The 12703-nt window shown below is 37.1% G+C and overlaps 1 protein-coding gene and 1 non-coding gene across 2 annotated transcripts in view; one reads left to right on the forward strand and one right to left on the reverse strand.

Moving 5' to 3' along the window:
- KCTD1 (potassium channel tetramerization domain containing 1) overlaps window positions 1-12703 on the reverse strand; it is an 802770-nt gene that overhangs the window by 208830 nt on the left and 581237 nt on the right. The gene's annotated exons all lie outside the window — the stretch shown is intronic.
- Window positions 5441-5573, forward strand: LOC126005111 (small nucleolar RNA SNORA51). Its single transcript, XR_007494288.1, has one exon. It is a non-coding gene; the product is annotated as a small nucleolar RNA SNORA51 (small nucleolar RNA).

Below are 12703 nucleotides of genomic sequence, written 5' to 3' on the forward strand. Positions count from 1 at the left end.
TCTCCTGAATTTGTATGAGGTTTTTTTTCCCAGAGGGTGAGAAAATTCTCTGCTATTATTTCCCTCACTACTTGTTCTTCTCCTTTCCCCTTTTCCTCCCCTTCTTGTATTTCTACAAATTGTGGGTTATTTCTTTTATCTTTGTTCATTAGGTACCTAACTTTTTCCTCCAATGTTTTGTCTCTTGCTTTCTTATTGACTTTTGTCATTGTTGTTTTGTAGTTTTTCCTCAAGTTCCTCTATGCATTCTTCTGTGTAATTCTACTATTATGACTTGCTAGCATGTTTTTTTATTTTCCCCTAATTCCAATTGTATGGATTCTTTCATCTTCTCTAATGTTCTTTTTTTAGTTGGTTGAATTGTTCGTCTATAGATTTCTTAATCTCACTAGCTAGTGATTCCTTGATTTCCCTTGCTAGGGCATTCATTGCTGCTTTTAGGTCCTCATCTATTGGGCTCATGCATTTTGGTGGACTTGGAAACTTAATAGGATTTCTCTCCATTTCCCCAGCTGCTAGTGTCTTCCTTAGTTTACCCATATTTCTTTGCATCTGATGGCTTTGAATGTTGAGTTTTCTGATTGTTTAATAAGATGGACTGCTATACTGATTTATTAGAGGTGCTTGAAGGTATATTCAATTTAGAGTTTATTTTTCCTTAGCCAGATGGCTTGTCTAAGTATGATTGGGAGATTACAAGCTGCTTCAGTGTTTTGCTATCCTGTTTTATGAACTGTAGGATTATCTGAGGAAATTGAGTGTTATGTCTGAGATAACTGAACCTATGTGTTGCAAGTTAGACTATCTAGTAGATGCGCACAGATCGTGGTCCTGGGGAGGGGGTCTGGTTGTCTCAACCTTACCCAGAGGTCCCAGGCCAAGGTGCTTGCGATTCCTGGTGTGGTAGAGGGGGGTGGGAGGTCTCAAAGCTGCCCAAAGATACAGCGCTCAGGTGCACGTGTTTACCAGCCGACAGAGAGGCTCCTTCTGGGGGAAGGGCGGTCCCAGACCAGTGGAGGGTCCGGGTGCCCAGGTCCCCACATTTAGGGGGCAGGCAGAAGGGGTCCTCAAGACTTTAAAAGGGAATTTAAAAGGGGGATTTTAAAAGGCTTGCTCTTCAAGCCCATTGTCTTTCTTAGACATGTATCTTATTTCTCTGTTTCTCTGCTTGCTTTTTTCCACTCTGGAGAAGCCTGTGTTCTTTCTTAAGCGTGTACTTCTCCCTTTCTCTCCCCTCACGTCTTCCTAAAACAGCTTTAATCAAAATTTTCTTGCTTCACATAAAAGGGGAGAGATAAAAATAAATTTATTTTTATATTCATCTTCAATCTACTCTAGAAATGTGGTTATTTTGAAATCAGAAAGTGAAACAGTTCTTTTTTGTTTCGTTCCTAATAGCAACTTTTTTTTGGAACACTGATTGTGTGCCGGATACAGAACAAGCATGTCATAGAATTCCTATGACTGCTCGTGAAGTAGGTAGCTCGATTCCCAAGCTACACATTAGAATTTAGAGGGGGTGAAGATTACAAAATGGAAGAAGCAAGATTTAAATAGAAAAGTTTTGAGTTACTAAACAAAACCCCATTTTTCTTTGCTTCTGCTGTCTTACGTAGTCTGTTGGGACTCCATTTTCTCTGTCTCCTTTTCCCTCTCTAGAGGACAGAAACACTGACACCGACTGAAGACAAACAGAACTATAAGTACTAGTACTTCTCCCTTTGTAGTACACTGCTGAAAGAACTCAAAGGAATTCACCCACAGCCACAATATCCGTACTACAATCGGGACTCCCCCGTGTAAGTAGCATGACCTCTAGTGGGTACCAGTGGTATCTAATAATTAGACCAATATAGTAATTTTTTTTTTACAGGTAAGAAAAGTTGGCCAATACAATGATTTTTAAGAGGTTTTTAAGAGGTCGATAGAAAAATCCTTTGCAACTTCTGTTATATTGATTAGTAATGGTACCTATTTCTTTAACTATAAAACATGAAACAGAAAAATTAACAAAATATTATATCATTATCATTTTAATTAGTAACCTTTTAATCATACATATTAAATATAAAATATAATAGATTAAATAGATTTAAATGTAACATCCAGGGACCAATTCTAAAGTGAATTTTTATATTCTCCTTCATTTACCACCTTTGGCTTCTATAGTTCTTAATTAAATTTAATCTACGACAACAGTTCCTCGACAAAGATAACTTGCACAAGAGTGCTTTCAAGAAAGGATTAAAAATGGTGAGGTTGGGACATTTTTAGTTTGTCTAGATAAAATACTCTCATGAATCCATCATTTTAAAACATCCCAATCCACACTCAGTGTACTTGTAATTTCACTGATGCTTAATTTATTTTACTACATATTACAGTTTAATTAAACACCAGACAGGAGCTTCAGTGAGATCATTCTTTCTATCCGGAATGTTCAGGTCTTGTTATTTAAATACAAACTACAAAATGGGTGGCTAAAAGAGTAGTGAAGTATGTATCATTTCAATAATGGGGTCATATTTATTTCTTTTTTTATTACCAACCATCTATTTTAGTTCCTTCATCTCCCAGCTTTTTTTTTTTAAAAAGCAGTAACTAGTATTCTTATTAACGGCAGTGGCACCTGCGCTGGGTGGGCAAATCTAGCCACCAGAAGGGCCCCCTGCTGTTTTACTCAACTAGCAACATGCTCTCTCCCCTGACAGCTGCTGCTGTTTTGCTGTTAGCTCTCAGGCATCTAGGAACTTCCTGGGCATTTCAAAATTCATTTTTCTGAACCAAACTTTGGTTGCAGAAGCTAGCAATAAAATTCACTACAGATGATAAACCTACATAGAGGTACTTAACTACAGAGGAAATACAGGAACATGCTCCTAAAAGTTTCAACTCAGAAATGTGGAAATTATGAACACTCTTTTATAGTCCTCTTGGTCAGAAATCTTCTTAATCAGACTTCATTTAAAATAATCATTTCAGGTCATTGGAAAATGACCTAAAGCAAAAAGCACCTCCCAACTAGCTTTTGCTACATTTTCTTCCAATCCTCTATATAGATAGACACAAAGAACTGGATTGGATTTGTTTTTTATTGCAAAAATGTCATCCTTCCTCTGTTATGTTCTGCAATGTGTTATTTTGCTTAACATTATAAATATGACATTTCTATCATGAACAGAAATGGGTTCATTTTTATTTTCTACACAGCTTTGAACAACAAAATATCATCATTTACCAGGTGGTTTGCTTCCTGAGTTAAGTTTGCTTTTAACCATTTTTTTAATCACAGCAGTACTCTTAAGTATACTTTAAAACTGGGCTGGAGAGATAGTACAGCCAGCAGAGCACTTACCCTGCTTGAGGTCAACCAGGATTTAATCCCCAGTATCCCATATTGTCCTCCAGCCCCTCCAGGAGTGGCCTTTAAGCACAAAGCCAAGAGAAAGCCCTAAGAAGCCCCATCATGATCTAAATCCTGAGTACCTCTAGGTGTGGCTCAAAAACAAATGCAAACAGAAAGAAAACCTTAAACCACCTTGGCAAATATAGACAATTATTTCTGTTGGCTAGATATGTAAAGTTGAAATTCCTAGGGAGAAGAGGGATGTACTAATATTGAATTTTGAAAGACGAAGATGGTGCCAAAATCTTTCCAAGAGATAGTAATATTTAAGATATCTGGCTTTTGAAACTAATCCTAAATGTCAGCACTCAGAAGTAATTCTTGAAATTGTCTACTTTTTAAAAACTTTCTTAATATATTAAAATATTCCTGAGGCTTATGGAATTATGGGACTGATTCAAAAATCATACAAGCATACTCCAGACCAGATTTTCTGTTTTCCCATTTCAGCACTTCCTTTACTAAGATATAGCTTATGAGCAAAAATTAGACTTGAATTTTGGAGTAATTCTTTCCAGCAAAATAGAGATATTTTACAAATAATTAAAAACATGTTTTTCATTTGGATTTTGCAGAAGTACTGAGAACAATTCAGTCTTGTGTTAGAAATCAACCATTCAGAAAGAGAACACTCTACAAAGACGTCAAACAGGCAGATTCTATACTGAAAATATGTAAATGAAAAATGCTTTCCCTATTAATGATGTTAGAAAAGGGGGCCGCTATTCTACTCAGTTGCCTACTACTTTGTTAGAATTATACCAGCTAAGCTCCTTGTACAGCAAGTCACTTCAAATTTCATAAAACAAAGGCCATTTCACTATATACCTGATTCAGTGTATGAGGAGCTTGGAAAGGTGGCAGTGGCAGTTTCTTGTCTCTGTTCAGCGAGGACTTAGCTAGAAAGATTCAGATTCCAGGGATGACAACAGCTGAGGCCAGAACCACCTAAAGATGCATCATTCACATGTCTGGAGTTGGGTGTTGCCTGATTTCTGGTTTCCTGCTGTGGCTGTTGGCCCAAGCACCTACTACTCACAGCTACTCCATATGGTCTTCTATGCTTCCTAATGGCATAAAAACTGGGTTTCAAGAGCAAATATCCCAGATTCGCCTTCTTGCCATAGCAGAAATTACTAGAAATTACTAGAAAACTCAACAATCTAAAAACAACCATTACCAAAAGTAAACAAATGCTTGAGAAGAGTTTAGTTATGAAAATTACTATTGTACTGTGTAAGCACCAGGACTCTTTCTTAACCATGGAGCTCATGTGGTTAAGCCCTTTCCTTGGCCTAACAGAGGAACTTTCTGAACTCAGAAAGTGCAGCAAAATCCAGTAGAAAGGGATAATACTGGAAATGAGGAGAAACTTGGAAACACAGAGACAAAGCCTCTACACATCACTGGCAGACTATTAAAACACACAAGCTGGAGCTAAGTCTTAGAGAGACCAAGAAAAAACTCTAAGTCTAGGGAATGTATCCAAGGACTTGGGTGGGAGCTAGTGACAACAGCAATCTGGGCATCCCTCACAAAGGAACAGAAATACATTGTAGAAAATACATTTTCTGGAGAGTATAGAAAAGAGAGAAGGACGTGGGGCCGGAGAGATAGCATGGAGATAAGGCATTTCCCTTTCATGCAGAAGGACAGTGGTTCGAATCCCGGCATCCCATATGGTTCCCCGTGCCTGCCAGGGGCGATCTGAGTGTAGAGCTAGGAGTAACCCCTGAGCGATGTCGGGTGTGACCCAAAAAACAAACAAACAAAGAATATGTTTACGGGGCCGGGCGGTGGCGCTGGAGGTAAGGTGCCTGCCTTGCCTGCGCTAGCCTAGGACGGACCACGGTTCGATCCCCCGGCGTCCCATATGGTCCCCCAAGAAGCCAGGAGCAACTTCTGAGCGCATAGCCAGGAGTAACCCCTGAGCGTCACAGGGTGTGGCCCAAAAACCAAAAAAAAAAAAAAAAATAAAAGAGAGAAGGACACATATATAAAAAAATAAATAAATAAAAAAGAAAGAAAAAATAAGGCCTCTCAATGCTTACCACAGGCTGTGTTCTTTACACTGACTGTATAGAAAGAGGAGGTACAGTAAATACACCCCATATATACCTCAACCCAGGCCCTTTGCTTGGTCTGTATTGTGAATTGGGGGATGGAAAGAAAGAAAGAAAGAAAGAAAGAAAGGAAGGAAGGAAGGAAGAAAGAAAGAAAGAAAGAAAGAAAGAAAGAAAGAAAGAAAGAAAGAAAGAAAGAAAGAAAGAAAGAAAGAAAGAAAGAAAGAAAGAAAGAAAGAAAGAAAAGAAGAAAGAAAGAAAGAAAGAAAGAAGAAAGAAAGAAAGAAAGAAAAGAAAGAAAGAAAGAAAGAAAAAAGAAAGAAAGAAAGAAAAAGAAAGAAAGAAAGAAAAGAAAGAAAGAGAAAGAAGAAAGAGAGAGAAAGAAAGAAAGAAAGAAAGAAAGAAAGAAAGAAAGAAAGAAAGAAAGAAAGAAAGAAAGAAAGAAGAAAGAAAGAAAGAAAGAAAGAAAGAAAGAAAGAAAGAAAGAAAGAAAGAAAGAAAGAAAGAAAAAGAAAGAAGAAAGAAAGAAAGAAAGAAAGAAAGAAGAAAGAAAGAAAGAAAAAGAAAGAAAGAAAGAAAGAAAGAGAGAAAGAAAGAAAGAAAGAAAGAAAGAAAGAAAGAAGAAAGAAAGAAAGAAAGAAAGAAAGAAAGAAAAGAAAGAAACAAAGAAAGAAGAAAGAAAGAAAGAAAGAAAAAAGAAAGAAAGAAAGAAGAAAGAAAGAAAGAAAGAAAGAAGAAAAGAAAGAAAGAAAGAAAGAAAGAAAGAAAGAAAGAAAGAAAGAAAGAAAGAAAGAAAGAAAGAAAGAAAGAAAGAAAGAAAGAAAGAAGAAAGAAAGAAAGAAAAGAAAGAAAGAAAGAAAGAAAAAAGAAAGAAAGAAAGAAAGAAAGAAAAGAAAGAAAGAAAGAAAGAAAGAAAAAAAAAGAAAGAAAGAAAGAAAAGAGAGAAGCTGCGATCAAGAAGCATATGAGACAAAATGGATAAATCCTTTAAAATATTTATTACAATTATAAATAACCTAATACTAGGGTTAAAGAGATAAGTATAGCATATAAAAAGCTTGCATTGTTCAGGTTTGATCCCAGATTTCCCTTATGGCCCTTACACTGCTATGTATGACATTGAGCAAAGATCCAGGAGTAACCCCTAAGTATTGCCAAGATTACTAAAAAAAAAAAAAAAAAAAAGACCCACCTACCACTTGCATAGAACAGTGATAGGTCTCATTGACTCTCAACTCTCTAAGCTAGGCATCAATCAGAGTACTAAAACCAAAAGGACATATTGATTTTAATAGATTTATTTATGAGGAACTGACATACACAAATCTGGAAACAAGCTAAGTAGTTCAAATGTTATAGCAAAGAAATCAGCAGTCTCAAGTTTGGGGGGGAAAGGTGGTAAATGAAAGTAAATGAATATTATAAATTGTTATAACATTCATATTCATAATTTCTGCTTCATCTATTTGTGAGAATGTGAGTTGGCTGTGATCTGCTGTCATTTTACACTAAGTATTACTAAGTATTATTTATAGAATTGCTTTTAAATCAGTTAAGTGGAACAAAATACACTGAAACTATATTTTATTATTACATTATACTTCTACTTTTTTGAAACACTAATTTTTCATGCAGAATTAAAGTACTTTCTTGCAACAGTTGATCCTGTTGGGACTCTCAATAAGATGTATTGGTTTTTCTCTTATTGATGCCAAGATTTGTGTGTGTGTGTGTGTGTGTGTGTGTGTGTGTGTGTGTGTGTGTGTGTGTGTGTGTGTGAGATTGGCTTTCAATATTTTTTTTCTGTGCTGGGAATCAAACCCAGATCCATGTGCAGGCAAGGCAAATAAGTACTCTACTCCTAAACCATCTTCCTTGTCATGATTTTCAACCTTTATGTTGTTATGTGTGTTTGTGGAACAGATTTTCTTGGAGTTTATTAAAATTTTTAGATATTACAATTTATCTTTTTTTGGGGGGAGTCACACCCAGCAGTGCTCAGGGGTTACTCCAAGATCAACGCTCAGAAGTCACTCCTGGCAAGCACGAGGGACCATATGGAATTCGGGGAATAGAACCGGGGTCCATCCTGTGTTGGCCCCTTGAAAGGCAAATGCCCTACTGTTGTGCTATGGCTCCAGCCCCAAAAGTTCATCATTTTTAACTCAAATTTACTGAGTAGTAAGTGAGTATTTAGCCTCTTTTTATTTATATTTTTCTATTTTTCTTTATTTCTTTTCTTTTTTTACTGTCTTGCCTTTCTATTGGTATATTTTATTTGTATTAATGTATTCAATGTCCTATATTTCTCTGGTTTAGTTCACTATTATTTGTCCTTTTTCTTTCTACTGCTGTTACTATTATTATTATTATTATTAATTATCTTTGTCAACCTATCTTCAAGTTCACTGATTTTCCTACCATCTTAAGTCTAGTTAAACTGTGTCCTTCTTAAATTACTGAGTCCAACGGAAATGTCTCAAAATATTATGTTTGAATGCCTTAACCTTACCACATTTAAAATAACCTCTCAGCTTTTCTGTCCATAGGGGTTCCTGGATACAAAGGGTGAACATCCTACGGTGGTACCTCGGTGCTCAGTCTCACGAGGCACCATACTCTGCTTGAACCATGAAAATGGCTGGATAAAACTCTTTAACAGACCTTTTATCCCTAGATTATGCCTTCTTTTAGGACCTGAAGCACATGACCAGCCAAATCATCGAAGCAACAACCATGACCTACAGAGTTATACCACAGGACCTAAGCATCGAACATGTTCAATTAAACTAACATGCACTTGTTCTTATACCCTCCCTTCTCATTACTTCGCATTTTTGTTGTTGTTGTTGTTTGACTGTTGGTTTGTTTTGTTTTTTCCTACTCTCTTTTCTTGTCTACCTCTTTCTCCACCTTCTCCTCCTCACTATCATCAATTCAATCTATGTCAAATAAAAATCACAAGGTTACCCCCTCTATAGGAAAGGAAAGCTGACATATAGGATGCTATGGACAATACTGCAAATGGTAAACACCTATATAGATAGACCTCACTAACACAGCGGTCAGTACTCGAGACACGAAACCTATACATATCCAAAAGTTGAACTATTAGTTTCCTTTCCTTACAAGTACTATACTTACCTATTTTTCTGTACTCAGCACACCTCTTGCCTTCCTGACCTCTCTACATTAATATACACCTAAGCTAACTTCTATATGTTTATATGTGGGCAGGAGCACACAGAGATAGGAATCATCCTTAAGGAACAAACCTAAACCACAAACAACCAATACCTATACCCTATATAATCCCTCCCATATACAATCCCCTCTCCCTCCCCCAGGAATCCGGCTATCCCTTCACTCCTCAATCCCACCCCTGATATCTCCACCACATTAAAACTCTCCACCTTCAGTTCTTAATCCATTAGGCATCAAGACCAACCTCCTACCCCAACGAGCCAGTACCCACTACACAAGTGAAGAGAAACCCACCCAAACTCTCACCTCGTTCCCAGCAATAAAATACAACCAACACACCTACTGACCCATGCAGTGTGGCCCTCCTAATCACCTCTCCCAAATGTGGACTGTGGCTTGATACCGGAACTAGCTCCAAAGGACCCCCACTGCAAGAACTCTACCCAAGACCTCCCTGCCTGGATCCCACACTTCACAAGGAAATCTCAAAATACAATGGGGAAGCCTGTACTTTCATCATAAATATAGACCTATATAACACTACCTCTTATTCTGTTTCTCCCCAAATGTAATCTCCTGTATCACTTTCTCCCTTTTTCTTTGTTTTTTTTTTCTCTTTTTTCTTTTTCTTTTTTATCCTTGTTCATTTTTTTTTCTTGTTTGTCTTTTGTTTTGTTTTGTTTTGTTTTAGTTTTTGTTATTTGATTTGTTTTTGTTCCTTTTAGGTCACTCCTGGCGGCACTAGGAGGGTGCTCCTGGCTCTATGCACGAAAATCACCCCTGTTGGCACGGGGGACCATATGGGATGCTGGGATTTGAGCCATCATCCTTCTGCAGGAAGGACAGACGCCTTGTCTCCATGCTATCTATCTCTCCTGGCCCCACTTTACTCCCTTAATTACACCTTTTATTTAATCTTTTTTTTTTTTAAGAAACTCTTTTTTTTCTTTAGATATGTGTGAGCATATATATTCCTAGTTTTTGTCAGGAGTCTGTTTTCTTCTCTCTCCACCCCAAATCCACCAGCAATATAATGTAGCACCACTTCTTTCTGCAAAGACATATTAAACAAAGGGGAAACTTTATGTGTACAAACTAGCTCTTATCTACTAGGGATAAGAACTCATACTTGTTTACAACACAGGGACATCTCCCACCCTGAACGTATGTTATGTGAAAACAACATAGACTCCAGGAAACTAGACACTGACCATACAGCCTTGACTCCTGAACCCCAGACATAGAAACGACAGAGTTCTCCACTATAGCTCCAGGAGCCCAATCCCCTCCAGGGCATGCATAATGCTGCTCTGAAGCCAACATGTGCCAGTGCTAAATTGATAACCTGACAACGAGGAAATGGGAACAACTTGATCTAAGATCAAGTTGTCCTTCCTCATCAGCCAATGATAAGACAAAATCAGAAAACATGTCACCCTTTTGATCTGTGCAAAAGCCAAGATTGCTATATACAGATGACTGAGTGTTACAACCAGGACGGGACAGTCCACATCCAGGGAACAACAACAACAACACCAACAAAAAGCTCTAGCCCAGCTTTTGGTCTACGATCTGTTCAACAAACAAGAGCTCCAATTCCAGAAGTCTGACTGAGACAACCTCAACTGAACTGGTCTTCCGGAAACATAACGAAAGACTTTATCCCAGGCTCCATCCTAGGAGCAACATAATGACCAAGACCACCAACTACAGAAGATGGATTAAAACGACACTGAAGAAACAGAACTGCTAGAACCACAAAGAAAGACTTCATCATAAACTCCGTTCCTTGAGCTGCACAGTCACCAAGATCTCCAGATACAGAGGTCTGATTTTACCATCCATGACGAAACAGAAGTCTTCCATACACCACGAAAGCACCAAGGCAAGAGCAAATGATCATGCAAGGAGTCTATAGTTAATCCCATGACAGTACACTTCAGGGGGGAGAAACCCTGTATCTCCTAGGCCAAGGGAATTCCCTCTATAATATCCCCAGTAGTTACTGTGCCTATGCGGGGGTGGGGGGGAGCACAAAACAATTATTTTTCCACATATTTATTGATTAATCGATTTTATGTCTTTATATTAGTGTTAAGATTGAAGTTGATGTCTCCAATATTATTTTATTTTATTTTATCTTATCTTTCTCTTTCTTTTTGCACTCTGGCAGGAGCTGATTTCAGAACTGAGTCTGTTGTGTGGTGCTCGTCTTTATTACTGTGGTGCTCATTGGATACTTAATTTGATATTTCTTTACTGTATTGTGGTGGTGTTTCAGTTGCCTTTATCACATCCTCTCTCAAACTGAGGTTGAAATCCTCTGGAAGGACTCCACCTATTTTCAGCATATTTGACTTTTTTTTTTTCTCTTACTTTGTACCCCAATCTATTGCTTTTCTTTCCTTCAAACAAAGCCACATAACTCGATTTATCTAGCTCTGCTTCTTAAATAGAGGGGAGACAGAGATGGATACCAGGTCCAAACAGATATATGATCGCTAATAGTGAGCTGGACAAAGAGGGGACCACCTACTCTAGAAGTTCGGGGAGTGATGGTGGGGTATATGGGTTGCAGAAGGGGAACTGAGATGGAGGAGGACAAATTTGGTGATGGGTATTCCCCTGATTCAATGTTGATATATACCTAAAATACTACTGTGAAAGATATGCAAGCCACTATGATCAAAATAAAAATTTAAAAAGAAATAAATAAATTGTGTCCTTCATTTTGTTTGTTACATTTTTCAAATTTAGAATTTTTATTTGTAAAAAAAGAAATTTTTTATTTGTTCTTTTTATATAATTTCTGTTTCTATGGAAATCTACTATTTTATTGGACATTATCATCACAATTTCATTACTTCTTAAAGCATAGTTTCCTTTTGTTCTTATTTTAAATATTTAAAAAGTGGATTCCAAGTGTTTGCTAAGTGTAACACTTGAATGTTCGCAAAGTTTTTTTTTTTATCTTTCTCTTTTCTTACACACAAATCATACCTTCTTTTTACTTGTATGTCTCATGGTTTTTTTTGTTCAGAAAACCAGAGCTGTTAAATAATAGATAATATCAACTGTGGGTGCTGACTACCACCACCTCTCTAGGTCTTGTTTAAATCATTGTTGTTATTAGTTTTGGGTTTTTTTATGTGCTGGCTTGATTCTGCTTCCATGAATTCTACTTATTTCACTAACAATGTTTAGCCTCTAATGTCATCCTTAAAGGGAAGTGTTAGGTACATACAGAGTTACCCTGAAATGTCAGTTATTTTACTAGTGTTCTTTTTCTTATTTCTTTCTTCACTTTCTGAGCTTTTTGCTCATCTGCTACTATTGATACAACTCCTAGCTATTAATAGGCTCCACAAATTGCTAGCTTATTTCCCTATTGTTCCTGACAATGCCCCATACAGTTCAGAGCCTTTTTCAAAGAGAGTTTCTGATGCCAGTCTTGGAAATTTAATCTAATCCCAGGAGAGTCTTCTTAGTTGATTCTTTCTCTATTTTTTTTTTCAGTTATGCCTCCAGTTGTTCCATAGTTAAGTTTGTGGTTATCATGGAACTATCATGAGATAACTGTTTAGTTATCATAATCCCCTTTGCTTTAGATAGGTTTAAACTTTATCATACTCTAATAAAACTGAGATTAATTTCTTTAGGGGTGCTATGGAGTTTGCTGTTCTTATCATCAGTCTCTTCCTAGGCAAAACTCCATTCCATTGCTCAGGGACTGTTTCTCTTGAAAAGACATCTCTGCTTAGTGAGGAATAGAGTATTAGAAATAATAATACTCCTGGTCTTCTTTGTTTCTATCTCCTGACAAGAAATTACATCCTATAACTGAGCAAAAGTTAAAACTTAAATGTTATCAACCTGCCTACAGAACAATATGGAGAATGAGATGCCCACCTGTGTGCTTCTCCAAGGAAGAAACTTTAGCCATAAGCAAAAAACTGAGATCATATCCATCTCTTGTCACCTCTATCATACCATTAAGGAAAAAAGAGGGATTTACTATGATTCAAGTGTC

Source organism: Suncus etruscus, chromosome 3 (genome assembly GCF_024139225.1).
Source record: "Suncus etruscus isolate mSunEtr1 chromosome 3, mSunEtr1.pri.cur, whole genome shotgun sequence".
NCBI lineage: Eukaryota > Metazoa > Chordata > Mammalia > Eulipotyphla > Soricidae > Suncus > Suncus etruscus.